At 43.7% G+C, this 16020-nt stretch overlaps 1 protein-coding gene across 6 annotated transcripts in view; it reads left to right on the forward strand.

Moving 5' to 3' along the window:
- The first annotated feature begins 2231 nt into the window (after positions 1–2231).
- WDFY3 (WD repeat and FYVE domain containing 3) overlaps positions 2232–16020 on the forward strand; it is a 149051-nt gene continuing 135262 nt past the window's right edge. For 2 of the 6 annotated variants that reach the window (XM_064416658.1, XM_064416665.1), the window contains exon 1: positions 2634–3002. The gene's annotated coding sequence lies outside the window, so the exon portion shown is untranslated. Of the gene's footprint in view, positions 2251–2381; positions 2442–2633; positions 3003–3557; positions 3577–7968; positions 7989–16020 lie in introns of those variants that run through there. The other 4 variants (XM_064416660.1, XM_064416659.1, XM_064416664.1 and 1 more) reach the window with 4 other exon arrangements.

The raw sequence follows: 16020 nt of genomic DNA on the forward strand, positions 1-16020 counted from the left end.
GAACTATAAATAGGAATGCAATAAGCATTAGCTGCGCAAGAAGGAAAAAACAGTGTAACTTGGCATGCAGCAAAACGTGTATCTGGCACAGCATACAGCTGTCCCTGCAACTCCCACTGCCACCCTGGGGGATTTTGCTGATTTCCCACTACTTACCATGAATTAGGAACAGCACCATCTCTGTTAGCTTTGATTCTTACTCAGTAGAGTTCGCTCAGATAGGTCCTGATAAACCTTTACCTAAGAAAGATACAAGTCTCCTCCTACACGTAAATTGCAGGGAGAAGATTGTTTGTTTTGTGAAGTGTAACTGCTATGTACCATTCACAGGCTGCATCTTGCACAGTAAGTGAAATAATTGTTGGAACAAGCTGATGGAATCACTGCTTCCCTCTGCTGCAGTTCAGAATGAAAACACCAAACAGGGCCAAATTCTGCCTAGCAGAGTTCATTGTGTTTTCGCCTCTAGACTGCCATGGCTGGAGGATGCATCCGTAAAAATTCAGAGCATGTTAGCTTAGAATGGACTGAGATAGAGACCTTGGCAGTTTTGCAACAGAAACATATTTTCCACTGACTCCTGAGCTTAGCCTTCAATCATGTCAGTCTGGTATGTGAGAGCAAGAAACCCAACACAGACACTTTCCTTTCCGTGTGTACATTGTTATATGATGCATACAGAACATGATGAGTGCCCTCAGAAAGGCATCCCCTGAAAGAAAATCTATAGTTTCATGTTTTGAACATCCTCATTTCCCCTTCTTATCCTTATAACATCTCCTATATGGCCTTAGCCACAGAGAAATTTTTTTTTTTTTTTTTCTGTAGTAGACAGTGACAATTTCAGGTGTTATAGCAGGTGATGTGGGAATGGGAGGCTGCAAAGAGTGGTTAGGAAGAAGTTGTTACAATGCTCTATGTCTAAAAAGTAGACAAAAGTAAGCATTTCATTAGGAGGGGCAAAACAAGATACACATGGAATAAAATTTGAGTTTTTCCTCAGAGACACAAGAATACCAACTGTCTTAAGAGCTTCTGCCACTGATCATATTACAGTTGCGTGATTTCTCTCGGTGCCTGTTCCCCACTGATTGTCCTGCACAGAAAAAAAATACAGGTATTGCAAAGGGACAGTTGGCTCCATTCCAGCCCAAACTATAGCCTGGACTGTTCTCCTGAGCTAGGCTAGATGTTGTTTCTGGCCACACAGTGAATTTTGAATGCCTGAAGATGTCTTTGACAAGTAAAGACGGCACTGAATTGTGTAGGCAAGGATGTTACACGCTTTTCCTTGCTTATTTTGTTTTTCAAGTTGGGAGAAGTAGGCTTTCTTTGTTTGGTGTTATATTTTTGTCTTCAGTGCTTCTTAGGAGCTGAAGTAGAGCTAGCCCCACTCAAGACATCTGTAAGTTTTAAGCAGTTTTTCCCATCCGAATGGGACTGGATAACTTCCACTGCCAGCTGAACAGCAGAACATCAGCCAGAAAAAACATTTAAGTGCATTTACACATTTGATGCTAACGGCCAGAGAAAGAAGAATGGATAAATGGTGTTTACTCCATTTATCCTCAAGCACAACAGAGCACATAGCTTCCTTTAATAACCCCCTGTAGCACAGGCAAGAGGCGATGGTCCTGGTTCCTGGTGTTTGTGATAATTTGCCAATGAAACACAGAGGTATCGGATTGTTTGTGCATTGTTTATTGCAGATTTTACCCCTGCAGCCAGATTCTCCAAACTGCTATTTTGTTTTTTCAATGAAGACTTCAGAATGGATTTTGTAAACAAAAAAATACCCCAAACAAAACTGCTAGAGAGTGAATGGCTGCTATCAGCTGATTTCTTAGAGGAGGTGAGTTTATAAGTGATTGGAAAAAGGCAGAAGGATGTCTGGTCACACACGTGTGGACACACCTTTGCACTGCTCCTCAGGAGTGTCCGAGTGGATGAAGCTCGCCCCGGGGTTGCAGTTACACCCTGCACTGTGTGCCCAGCGTGAGGCTAAACCGATGTTTAGTCCTGCAGACAAAAAGGAGTCCTTCGGCTTCGCCAATTTAACAGGAGTTCTGGATTAAGCAGGAAAAGGGTAACTAATTCTGCTGAAACATCTGGATCATACAGATGAGAGAGGTCGTTCAGAACAAATACACAATCCTCTTTGTGGTCCGCACTTGGGATATCCAGAGGACTTTCCCTAGACGTACACCTGACAAAGAGCATAATGGAAAGCACCTCAAGCCCAGCTCAAGGGTGGGTTATTTGCTCCGGCACTCCCTTTCTCATGGCACATCCAGGTCCCCGCCCGGGACGGCTTCTCCTCGCGTGTCAGCTGCTCGGGCCTGCGGCGGCGAGGCACAGGGGAGAGGACACGGGCGGTCAGGGCTAGCGGGGTGGGAATTCTGCCACAGGCCGGGGAGAAGCCAAACCCACCTCTCCAAAAGGTGAGATGATTGCAATAAGCCCCAGAACTAAAAAGCGGGCCCGCGGCCTGCCAGGAGCAGCCGGCTCTCCTCGGGCGGCCTCGCCGGGCCCCGGGAGCGACCGCAGCCAGCCGGGAGCAGTGGGAGGAGGAGGAGGAGGAGGAGCGGAGGGAGGAGGCAGCGCTGGCAGCCGGGCGGGGAGGGGGCACGCGGCGCCGAGGAGGAGGAGGAGGACTAAGATGGCCACCAGCCGCCGCGGGGAGCGGCCCCGCTCCCTCCGCGGCCCCCTCGGCGCGGCCCGGCCTTGATGGGGCCGGGACGACCCCGGCGCCCGGACGGTGCAGCAGCGGCGGCGGCGGCGCCTCCCGCCGGAGCCCGCCCGGGAGGAGCCGTCCTCCCGGCCCGGCCCGCACCGCCCGCCCGCGGCCGCCGCGCCGCGTAACCCCCCGAGCCGAGCCCTGCTCGCGGAGAGAGAGAGAGAGAGAGAGCACCGCGGAGAGAGGAGAGCGAGGAGGGACGGACCGCCCGCCGCCCCCTCCCCGGGCCGGCACAGCCGCACCGCCGGGACCTCGCTGCCCCCCGGTGAGTGCCCGCCGCCCCCCGGGCCCCGCCGCTTTGTTGCGCCGTCGGCGGGCCCGAGGAGAGCCGGCGCCCCCGCAGCCCGGGCGCAGGCCCCGCTCCCCGGGGATGCCGAGCGGCCGGGCCGGGCTGGAGGAGGGGGCGGCGGCGCAGGTGCCGGGGGCGGCCGATCATTGTCAGTGCGCCGGCACCCCCCCTCCGGCCCCGGTGCCGGGGCTGCGCCAGGGCCGCGGCGAGGGGGGCCCGGGGGAAGCCCGGGGGTCGCGAAGGAGCCCCGCGAGCGCTGGGCCGCTCCGGCCGCCTTTGTTGTGGCTGGGGCGGGCGGTTTTCCCGCGGGAGCCCCGGCGGGGTGCGGGAGGGGCCCGCCGGCCCCAGCCCTGGGGAGGCCTGCGGGGAGCCTGGGGGCTCGCCCCGGCCGCCGCGGGCCCTGGGCGGATCACAGGCCGTGGGTCGAGTCGGCTTCCCCCTCCCCAGCGCGTTTTATTTTGATTTTTCATGCGGGTGCTGGTTTTGGCGGCAGCCTCGAGCTGTCGACCCCGCGGTGCGGCAGGGACATTGAAGTTACAGAGCCCGACAGGTTCGTCCCCGGTGCGTCCCTGGGGACGGGGGAGTCGTGGCTCCTGGAGGGTTCGGAACATGGTGCGGAGGGATTTGCGGGGTTGCTGAAGTACCCGCTCCTTGTCTTGAGTGTGGTTTTCGCCCTGCAGTTCTGAGAGGAGGTCCACGCAAATAGAGAGGTTTGCATAGAGACTAGTCAGTAGTGCTGGGTGCTGAAACCCTGTGTGATGTTCACCTTGAAATATTGAGACTGTAATTTCTAGCCGTGGCTGCATACCAGAACACTTATGGAAGAAGTGCAAAGGACTAGATGTGTTTATTTTGACCTGTAGTTTCATGAATGATTTAACTGAATTTTTTTTTGCTAGCTAGAGTAACTTGCAAGATTTCAGTGTAGACCTGTGAGTCCTGGCCTTATTTTAATGACTGAATTTTGGTTTCTTGGTAATGTAGGTTTGTGATGAGGTCCATGCATATCCACATATTGGACCATGAAATTTTACTACAAAAAACAAGTGGTGGGTTTCCTGTTAAGAGAAGTAATTTCTGCACGTTGTAGCTAACAGATGTTATTTTTCTGCACCAAAGCTGGGTTGCTCCCTGATGCCTGTGCATGCCTCTGTGCCCAGTTATGGCTGTACAGCTGTAGGATATTCCTGGGCTCACAGACTCCTATGGATCCAGTCAGGCTCTGCAGAGAGCCAGCTTGATTGCATCCTTGGCACATTTTGGTGACAAGCTAGCAGTATCTCGAAGTAGGCTATGTGAACAAATTGTACAGTCTGTGTGAACTGACATTTCTGCAATATCTCACTCATCCTGTGCAATCTTGGTAGACATACAGCGTTTGAAGACATGAACTTACCTGCTGTGGGAGCTGGTCAGTGGCAGTAAGCCAGCCAAGTCTCTTTCTTTGCTTTTAGGTTGTAGGCAAGCAGGCATTGTGTCCTGGAAATGTGTCCATGTTAACGTGGCACTGTGCCTTTGTTCCGTGGTCCTGGTCAAGACGTGCTGGCAGTCTAACTTCAGCTGCACGTTTGGTCTGTGAGTGGGTGTCTCCTCACTATGTGGTGTGGGTCTGTTGAGCTCAATTGGAGCCAGCTCTGGAATACTCAACACTGTTGATAACAAGGTGTTTTGGGTAGAAGAATCCCCCAAATATCAGATTGGAGGATTGTGCATGGTATTCTTCAGTTCGGTATGTGTTTGCTAGGAACTGGCCATGTTTGCTTTTCTAGTTGGGCAATTTTAGGCTGCCAGACTTGGAATAAAAGTGTAGTATGTTTTGGGTTTTATGTTCATATTGCATCTCTTAGCCAGCTGATTATCTAGTTGAAGCAAGTTAATCATGGTGCTGCTGTGACCATTTGAAAATGTATTACAACATTTCTATATCAAGGTTTAAGTAAGCGTTGGTGTGTCCAGTCAAATGTTTGTTTCCAGTTTAGTACATCAAGATCAGCTGCTTGGTGGTACTGCTACCACACAGTACTAGGGAAAGGTCCATGGGAAGAGAGCACTTATCTTTTTGTTCAAAGTGGTAACAGAAGGATGCTAACTAAAAAAAAAAAATTATAGTTATTGATAATTTCAACCTTGGCATAACAAGGCTACGTTACCTTGTTGCATCTTGGTACAGGAGTGGTCTGAGAAGGTGATGTGACAGCTGTCTGTGTGGCTGTGCAAACCTCGGTACTTTATTCTGGTTTAGTGGAGCTAAACTGGCAGAAGTGTGCAAGGTGAGCAGGTCTTCAGGATGTATTGATGTGTGCTGCTGGTAGATGAATTCAGCAGTGTGTTTCACATCCACCAGCCTTGCATTAACTAATTCACAGTTTTCTGCAAGTGTTCTGTGGGATTTTTAGCCTTCAGGAAATGTCAGTGGTGCTTTATGTGCAGGGAATGGGGGTGAGTGTAGGCAGATGTTCTGCTTACCCTTTGAAATGCTCAGGACTGTCATGAGATTGTTTGGAAACTTTGGTGTTGTGACATGGTGTTTCACTTCCCAAATATTAATTGTTGATATTAATTGTTCCGTGCCTGGTTTCTGAAGATGCGCTAAACCGAAAAATGTAAAGAGAAGACAGTGATTCCCTCTTGGGTGGTTAAATTGACAGAGGAGAAATCTGTTCATGTTAATTAGCAGTTTCGTTCATGTCTGTAAGTGATTTTCAGTCCCTATTGCAAAATAGTGGAAATACTGTTTCAGCAGTGGCCTTTGACTTGCAGGACTTCCTGCCATGAGGAAGTCTTGTGTCATTTGTCCAAAATAAACAGATTTTTGAAGAGTGCAGATAAAGTATGCTGTGAGAAACCATAGATCTAAGTCACAATTTACCCCCTATTGCTTGCTTGCTTGCTTTTCTGATAATTAGTACCATGGAAGTCTACTCTTACGATATGTTACTAGAATGTAACTTGCATTTTGTAATGGTAAATAGAATTTTCTGTTGGTCCACAGTACAGTTTCTGGATATGTGTGTAGGTGGAAAACAAATTATTTCTTCATGGCTTTGATATAGAAGCTTTTAACTTCACTGGTTTCCTCCTTGATTCTTTTTTTTGTGCTGGTGGTGCAGCTGATTACAATAGTACACTATTGAAAATGCCCAAGTTATGACAAGTACATAACAGTACTTAAGTACATAACATAACTTTTTTTGATGTGTTTGGAATGCTGGTTGCTTTAAAAAGTACTTTTTTTGCTATCTGTCCTAAGTGACCAACAGCTTGAGTCTTTAAGCCTTCATGTGTTGAAGGACTGAGGCGCATTGATGTAAGATTGTCATATCTCCTAGAACAGCTCTCTTTAACTTTGTCATTTCGTTTACAATTTCATAATACAAGAAATACAAGAGTGAAAATCTTCTATTGGAGAGTTTCATGCTGCTGCTGGGCTGTTCATCCCTAGTCCACGATTATAAGGTCCCCGTGCACATTTGTTTTACTTTGCTGTCCCACAGACAATATAGAAAGTGTTGCCATATCCTTTTGTTGGGTACAAAATCCTGCTGGCAAGATGTAACATTTTAACTGAAGTCCTTGGTGGGGAGGTGGGAGCAGCTTCTTGGCTCAGGTGAGAGCTCTGCAAGCTTTGCAGGACTGGCTGTGCGTTAGTGGTGATCCAGCCTTGAGAGCATCTGTTTGGCAAGCAACCCGTGTTTGATGAGGCAGTAGTGCAGGCTTTGGCTCTTTAGTCACATCCCCTGTTCTTCTGGATATTACAGGTAAATGTGTGCAGCAGCTTCCTGGTACAGACAGGGACTGAACGACAACATCTTGCTGAGGAGGCCGTGGCATGGTCTCAGGTGCTGGTGTCACTGGTGGGGGAACTTCCTTGCATCTGCTGGGAGCTCTTGGCTGGTATCAAGGCTTTCAGAACAAGTGCAAAGGGCAGCTCTGTCCAGTCCAAAGAAGGAAGAATAGGTCTTGTTCCTTTTCTCTTTGCTTTACTCGAAGTATGCAGGAGGTTTTTCTTTTCTTTCCTTGAAGTTTTTTGTGAGTGAAGATGACCTACATCTTTAGTTTTTTTTTCCATGAAAGCTCTGGGGCAAAATTTTCTGATTTTTGTTCTGTGTGGAAATGTGCAATTGACATGATTTTTGACAATTGTGCTGATGTTTTTGAAATTTTGAATGACAGCAGGGAACATTTTTGGCTTTTTTTAATGGTATAATTTCTTCTTTTTCTTTTTTTCTCTCCCTACCTGTTGAGCAAAGCTGTGATAGTGGAAGTAGAACTGTATTGAGATTTGGGGGAAAAAAAAGTTTGATTTTTTTTTTTTTTTTTGGAATTACTTTATTCCACTGAGAGCTACATGCCATCTTTGGGATCTTTCTTATATGAGGGAAGAGGGGTTTGACTGCTTTGCTGATTTTGGTGTTTCATCACTACCCTGTGATGGATTTCTGCCTGTCTTGAGCATGTGACTTGTAATGCTTCTCACATATTGCAGAATAGGAACAGATTTGCAGAACTTGCACATGTAAACAAATACTTTCTGAAATTTCAAATGCAGTAGAACAGTGTTGTGCTAGGAAAGAGGGAATTGTGTGGGAGCCATAAACAATAAGGGATGTTGGATGGTATGAAGGCAAGTGGCTTCTCATTTCTGGGCTAATTTTAAGAGATGTCAATGAAAGATGAGATGGATGCATCTGAATTATAACAATCAGAAGTGTCTAGGATCTTTAGTTCATACACCTTCACAAATATTGTTATTTCCATGTGTTTTTATTACAATATGACATGGAAAAAGCTTTAATCAGGTTGGCTAGCCTAATGTACCAACAATAATAAATTTGAAAACACATAGAAGAAGTGGCTTTTCCAGGTGGCTTATTTCATCCCTTTCTCTCTTGCTCTACAGATTTATTTTTTTTTGTTGCACTGGAAGAATGTAAGAGAAAAATTCCTGCTTTTGCAGGCTGGGTGAGTATTCATCAGTTCCATGGGTAACTTAAGCTTCTTTTTCCAATTCTAAGACATCTACCTTGGAAAAGTCAGACCCATTTAATTATAAAGCTAGTCCCTCTATTGAATCATCCATTTTCTTACTAATCAAAACTGTGACAGTTTTGATTTTGAATTTGCATTTGAGGATTTGTAGTGAAGGATTTCAGAGTTAAGGAGGGGTTAGTAAAATTGATCATTATCTTAAACCAGCTATATCAAATAAGCAAATGGGAAAAAAACCCCAAACCTTCAGAGCTGACAGTTTGGTAGTGCAAAGATAGACACATGGCTAGAAGGAGAAGATACTCCTACACGTTCTTAGGTGTTTTGGGTTTTTTTGGGTCTTTCAATTTTGGAATGTGATGACTTCAGTGAGAGTGTGGATCAGTAGCTCTTGAGAAAAATGTACATCTGGCTTTCTATTTTACTGCAGCTTTTGTCGGAGTTATCACCATGCATTGGGTATGAGAGAGTAGCTCTACCTAGTGCTGCTTTTCTCAGTATCATTCTGCCAGGTGGAATGTGGGTGCAAGTGAACCACGTTTTATGTTCTTATATTACCAGGTGATTTATTATTTTCATTTGAAGACATGGTAAAAATCTCATTGTTGTCCAAAGCAGGATGGTTTGGTTTGTGTGAATAGGTGATGGGATTTTACTTCAGAAAGTGGAATGTGTTTGAATGCCAATAAATAAATAGTGTCGCTTCTTATCCCTGGTTCTTGTTGAGAACCAAAATCTGAGCTCACAGATGGGCTGTAACAGGAAGAGGGGGTTTGTACAGCAGGAACTTCCTAAAGTCTATGTTTGGTTATTTGGCACTGTAAGCATATCCTTTTCTTTTTGTTTAATTTGAGATAAGGGGAATAGAAGGAGAAATTGCAGGGCTAAGCAAATGCTTAGGGTATCAAGAAGGTATGTTGTTTAAAGGATACAGAGGGATAAAATATGCCAAAATATCAACGTGGGTTGGTAGTAAAACTTTCTAGAAACTTTTTAAGTGCTTGGATGATGGGCAATCCTGAAAGGGAGAAAGGCTGTTCAGAGTGCCTTAGGTAAAGATCCCTGAGAAGGTTAATCAGATGTAAGTGCACTTGGCATAATGAGCCTGAGCTTTTGTCTGAGGTTTATTAGACCAGTGGGGAGTATCGGCCTGTGGTAGAGAGCTGTTCTAGGGGAAGCTTGTTTTTATTATATGGATGCATCAGTGGCAGTACCAGTTCACGTGATTCCTGCAGCCATAGTGTGCAGAGCAGGGGGTGAGCAATGTGTGGAAGCAAGCTCAGAAATCATACTTAGGTTTAGGGGGAAAACCCCAAGAAAAAACAAAAAAACTCCCCCAAAAAGCCCCAACAAAAACCCCTAAAACAACAAAAAATCAAACTGAACAGTTGCCTTAAGACAACCAAAGGAGTAATGGGAACCAAGAGACAGGAATTTACCACCTTGATAGCATTCAGAGTGCCATTGATGGTCTTCGGATTTGGTTCTGCATTTGTGTGCTTGCCAAGGCTTGTTTACTTCTAATGGGATTTTAAGGAGGTCCTTGGGTCTTCAAGTGAGAGCCAGGAATGAGATGAGGCCTTGGTTTGTATTTGTATGAGTGCACAGAGTACAGAATGTATCACATGGCAGAATGACAGACAAAACTGCTAAAGAGTGCATTTCTTAATGTAAAAGTTGGGCCTTTTGTTGTTTTCAGAGTTGAAATGTCATGGTGTAGGCCCTCAGTAGTGAGATTGGCTCAAGTTATGGCTTTTAAAGCACTGAAAGCACAAACCAAATTGATTTCTTTTTTGATTTTGAGCCTTAACCATGAAGTTGTCATGGGTGTTTTTCCCACAACTGTGAGGGTTACATCATCTTTGGAATCTTCACATGGCAAAATGCTCTGGACTGGGGTGCCACAGGTATGAGACTGAGAAAGCTGTAATCAGAGCTGGTAATATTCTTGTGATCACTGGTTTCCTGTCTGATAAAGTGATTGAGGAGGAGTGAAATTTATTTTTTTTGGGAGTTTTTTTACACTTGCAGAAGAAAGGATGTCTCCCTGAACAGGCAGAAATAAACATTCGTTATAATTTTTTAAGCAGTCATGTGGAATAGGCATAGAGACCATTTTGGTATTGCATCACAAGTTAAATACTAATACTTGAGTCAGCAGTTGAGCACTGAGCCACAGTACAAATGTAAAAACAAAGTCTCTATGGATATGGTCTAAGAGAATGATAATTTGCTTGTTAATTAGGTTTGCAAAAGTTTCTTTTTAAACAGTCTGAGCAGTGAGCCTAAACTAGTGATGAATACTTAATTTAGGTTTTGAGTGGGTCATGAAGTAACCAGGGAGTATCTTTTCAAGCTTTTCATTATTAGAGTGTGTAAAGGCACCGTAGCAACATGTCTTACGTTGGCTGTAGCAATTTCTGGAGACAGAAATATTTTGCTTGCGTTTCTTTCCAGCAACATAGCCATGCTCCCAGCAGTGTTGGATCAAGATAGGGAGACCATGGCTTCCCTGCTGTCTGTTGAAAGCCCTTGTAGTTCAGCTGGTGATGTTTTTGTACAGACAGGACTCTGGATGTCCTGTATAGGTAGCAGGAGTTTGTGTAGCAGGAGTTTGTTTTCTTTAAATTACTTGTACAGTGTCAGGGTTTATCCCCAGCTGGTAACCAAGCCCCTTTCTCACTCACACTGCACCAGGAATGGGGAGGGAATCAGAAGGGTAAAAGTTGGGAAACCTGTGGGTTGAGATCAAGGCAGTTTAACAGGGAAAGCAAAACCACACACACAAGCAAAGTGAAACAAGGAATGGATTCCCTGCTTCCCATGGGCAGGCAGCTGTTCAGCCTTCTCCAAGAGAGCAGAGAGCCCCATCATGGATAACCATTTCTTTGGAAGACACCATCACTCCCCTTTCCTTCTTCCCCTCACTTTGTATAGTGGGCATGACGTCTCATGGTCTGGAATATCCCTTTGGTCAGCTGAGGTCACCTGTCTGGGCTGTGTCTCCTCCCACCATCCCAAGCATCCTCAGCTTCCTTGCTGGCGTGGCTGGTACAAAGGGCAGAACAGGCCCTGGCTCTGTGTAAGCTCTGCTCAGCAATAACAAAAACATCTCTGTATTACCAACCCTGAGTTCAGCATAAATCCAAAACACACCCCCATACCAGCCGCTGTGAATAAAATTAACTCTACCCCAGCCAAAATTAGCACATAAACTTTCCTGGTATGAATTGGGATAGCCTACTGATCAGTTAAACTCTAAAGTTATAATCTGATTTTATTTCAGTAAAGAACATATGTATATATTGTGTGCTTCAAATACAGATGATGTGAATGTTTAGTTCTTTGTTTGCTGGGGGTTTGGTTGGGTTTTTTTTCTCCTTTTTAATAAAAGGATGCAGAGGAGGTGTTTGTACTGCAAATAATGTATTTGGAACAATCTTTTTAGTCTAGCTATGTGTCTTTCCATTGTGATCTTTCTTCATAGGAGGAGATCAATATAGTTGATGTTTTTCTGAAGTAGCTCAGATTGAGTAGAGAGTATAATAAGGTGAGGGTTTAGGTTTCTCTGGCACAGACAGAATAAATTTAAAAGATGAAAACATTCTTCCTCTTTCCTGTCTATCCTCTTTTCCATGATCCTTTGTAGGATGAAGTTGAACTTGCCACCTGAGTAAGGATAAACATTTCAAATGAAAACAAAATAGCACAAAGTATGAGAATAAACTTATTTAAATAGTTTAGGAAAAGGACACTGTCATTAGTAGGTGTTCATATTGTGTGGAATTCAGCTTAGAGTTGTCTTGTTGCATTAAGTTGAGGGTTGTGGTGCTGAGGTGGAAATCCCTAGACATGCTTGTTGTCTGCCTTTGAAATACTCACAATGAGTAGGAAAGTGGAGCAGCTCAAGCACTGCAGGGTCATAGTAAATTGAAATACATTTTGTTCACTTGGGTTCAACAGAGTGACTGCTGCTGTCTCTGAATACTCATCTTTATTGTGTGATGTGAGGAAGGATGCATCTTAAATTTTAAGTTCTCCTGGAAAAGGTTGAACACACTAGACAAATTTTGGTTGGAATGGGCATCTGCAATTGTGTTTGAAGCAGGACATTTGCAGAGGTTGGGAACATGGTGTTTAGAGCCCTGACTTTTTACAGAAAGAGGTGAGGGTAGGGGACAAGCTTTTTGTATGCTTTAAATAGCAAATAGAAACATGGGAATATTTCATGTCCACTGTGAAACCCAGTGGCCGATAGAGAGTGGTGTTTTTTTCTCTTCTTTTTTTTTTTCCCCACATGATACTGAAGATAGTAGGATAATTTTTAATGTGGTAGGCTATGAAAGTACTGGATATTTTACTGTAAGAGTTTTTTTGGCTTATGACTGGTGTGTTGCTCAGATTTCTGTGTTTGCTCTTGGAGTGGTGGGCAGCAGTGATGTGCCAGCAGCTGTGAGGTCCCAGCAGTGGCTGAGGGAAACCTTGTTGGAAAGTTAGAACAGCTTGCAGAGGGCTCTTACCTCTGCCCAGGAGAAAGCAAGCTGCTTTTGTGAATTTAAACAAATTAATTACAAACAAGTGCCCTTTGATCCTTTTACTTGGCTTAGGGTGGATGTTCAAAGAAATGAGCCTGCACTTAATCAGGTGGAGAAGGACAGGAGCTTGACCAGGAGTACCCTGACTTGACTGAAAGTTTGCTATTAACTTGGAACATGCAAAGAGCATTGGTCAAAGTCACACTTTCTAGTTAAAGCATTAAATAATGTTGGATGAAAAGTCTCTGAACAACCCATGTTTTTAAAAGAATTGCACTGTTTGGGGTTCATGAATGGCTGTGATATTTAAAGAAGAAAAGTAGGTGCACAGTGGTGCATTTTCTTACTAATGTATGAAGACTGTCTTTGAGTAGTTTTCTGTATAAATGTTTCAGGAAGATTGCTCTGTCTACATGGATGGAAAATGGAGGCATGATGAAGAATTTTTTTTTTCTGTGCTATTTGCTCTTTAATTCAAGTATTATGGTTGTTTTTTAGTCTAGACAAGAGGTATTTGTTTGCATGTATATTGAATTTTGTAGAGTTCTTTTCACCTTCTTTTTAGTTTTGTTTATATGGTGATGTCCAGTTTGCCAGTTAACAAGCAAAAATCTGCCAATAAAAAGTTAAACCAGCAAAATAGGTCCCTTTCTCTCTGTCCCTAGTTTCTTCATTAACGACATGTAAGTAGGAGAAGAAAAACCCTAGTCTGGCAAACAAGACATGAGGATTTTGTTTTGACCATTTTACTGTAATTCTTAGTGTTTGTGTTAAAAATAAGTTGTGTTGCCTTCCAGCTCTCTCCTCAGGTACTGTTACAGAATAATGTTATAGAATAATGCTTAGGCTGAATGTGTGGCGTGTATGTGATTACAGATGCTGCATTAATGCTGTTCCTTATTCCTCTCTTGCAGAAAGAATGTGGCGTTCTCACCCTCCCTTTCTTTTTTTCATTGCTGTGCTTAAGTATGTTAATAGTTTATATAATTTGTAACAAATCCTCCTGAGATGGGACTCTTCTAAGACCTCATAAAAATGTTGAACGGGTCTGGGAGGAAGATGGCAAGGCTTCATCATGAGCTGAAGGCTTGTACTCAGTATGTAGGCTTGTACTACTGTCTCAAAATTTATACCTCTTAATAGGTTACTCTCATTTTCTGTTTGTTTTGAAACATCGTGTTGATTCATCTTGAAGAATAGCTAGCCAAGTCTAAATTAATTTTTATTTCAATAAAAAGGCATGGTAAAGGAAGATGAGAGGAAGGGGTAAGGACAGAGAACATGGGCGTTCCAGAGCAATATCTGAAAAATATTTGTAATGGAGCACTGTAATTACTGTGCTTTACATATTTTCACTCTATGTGGTGTCCTTTCTTAGTTGAAAACAACTACCTTTTGAAGGATCTGTTGCTTTAGTGGTGATGATCAACTTTGGTGACTATAATGGTTTTTTGCTGTAAGAAATGGTTATCCACATAAACAGTGCTGCAATGGTTGCAACCTCTTTTATTTGAATGGAGGTATCTCTTTTAAAAAGATGTTCTGTGTAATTAATGGCTGTGAGTTAAGGGGGAATCTTACATGGTTCAAAATCTGTTCTCCTGGCCAGTTAGCAGTCCTAAGAGGTTTCATTTTCATACTGAAAGTGAGTTTGCTCACTTTCCAGTATGTGTTGTAATGCCATTATCTGCTTGGTCCAAGAGCTCTGAGCAGTATAAATATGATCTGCATGCAGAGATGACGACCCAGGCTCTTTTTAACTTTATCTTGACCTTCAATAATAAATTTAGCTTTCAGTAATAAAACATATTTAAGTGTTTGGTGGTCATTTGTATTCTGGTTGCTCTCTTGAGCTATAAGAAGGCTGACCTTTAGATGTCTCAGAGTAGTCTGTTGGTGTGCTGGTTTATGCAGTAATATTTCTTGCCTGCTTTGAAACCCTCCCCTCCTTCCCCAATTCAGGGATGCCTCCTGCTGCACTCAAGGGTCATGTAACTTATGTTGCTATGGGTGTGCTGTTTCTTTTGGGATTTGTATTCTGTGTGTTCAGATCCCTTCTTCCCACTCTGCTTTCTAGCACATAGCCATGCATTTGGAGGTACTAAAATTGGTGTCATTGGAGGGTGCCCTGTCTGCAAAGAGGTGCAAATAATTGTATCCAAATAATTGGTTCATAATTACCAACTACTCCCCCAGTGTGCTCATCCAGGTACATGAATTACTGGCTTCTATTTCTTATATTAGCTGGTGTACCTTTAATGTGATTAAAGGGAGGTTGCTGAGCTGAAGGTATTAGTTTAATAATGCTGAGCAGCATGTGCCAGCTCTGGTAGTGACTGAGTATATTCATGTGAAGATACCATGCTTATCTCAAAATGATCAATTTAATAATGCAGGTGAGATAGCAAATATAAATGTCTCTGAGAAAGATGTCTGGCAAATCTGAACTAATACTTGTCTAAATAACATTATCATAGTCACAATTCAGTCTCAAAATGGTAGAAATTTAATTACTCAACCCAGTAGGTGAGGGCTTGGAAGGACTTGGGGTTTTTGTGTCTGTTTGGTTGGTTTGTGGGGTTTGGTGTTATTTTGGTGTGTGTTTTTTGTGATGCTATGTTTTCTTTTGTTGTTATCGGTGTGAGGGTTTTTTGTTTAATTTCCCCTCAATATTTTAAGCATGTCAGATGATTTCAGAATGTGGGGTTCTCCCAGTACTAAACCAGTTTGTTTCTTCTTGGCTTCCAGCGTGCTGGTTGTATTGTCAGCAGGGCAGGGAGATGGAAGTGGAGACAAAGCAGTGCCATTTGTACCACAGCAGTTCTTGGAAGACAGTTTCTCTTCTGAGCTATTTTGTAGATCTGCAAGCTTAAGAAAATTGTGTTGCAATCACCATGCAATATTCTTTTCCTCATCATCTTTTAGTTTAGGAAATTGGCACTTGGATATAGGCAGAGATTTGTCCCTGCTTTTTAATTGTATGAGAAAGTTTGGTTAAATTTAAGAGGGAATATTTGTTTTGTACCTCTGACACTGTTTACTCTTCAGTCACCCTGAGTGTTTATTTGTACTCTTTGTTGCTTTCCTGTTGCCTTCCTGGTTAGTGACACCTTTTTACCCTTGTGCCCCGCTGGGCAAAGCTTGTTGCTTGGTGGTGGAGTTGTCCCTTTGGGCTGATGGAGGAGGAGGTGCTCTCTGAACGTTCTTAGATGATCAACATGGCTATAGGTTTTTCAGCCACTCGCTAGCAGAATGCTGACGAGTCTGGACAAGCAGAGGGAAGGAATGTGTCAGCTTGCCACAAGTAAGAGAACCCAGCTTAGTGACCCATCTCTGTCTCACAGTTAGTGTTTCTCTTGCAGTGTTTGTTCTTGTAAGTCTGGCATGTAAGTGCTACTGTTGCTCCTGGGAGTGCTTTAAATGAAACAAATGCGTTAAATTCCCTTTCCTGGCCCAGTGCGTTTGGTTGG

This window comes from Passer domesticus, chromosome 4 (assembly GCF_036417665.1).
Source record: "Passer domesticus isolate bPasDom1 chromosome 4, bPasDom1.hap1, whole genome shotgun sequence".
Taxonomy (NCBI): Eukaryota; Metazoa; Chordata; class Aves; order Passeriformes; family Passeridae; genus Passer; species Passer domesticus.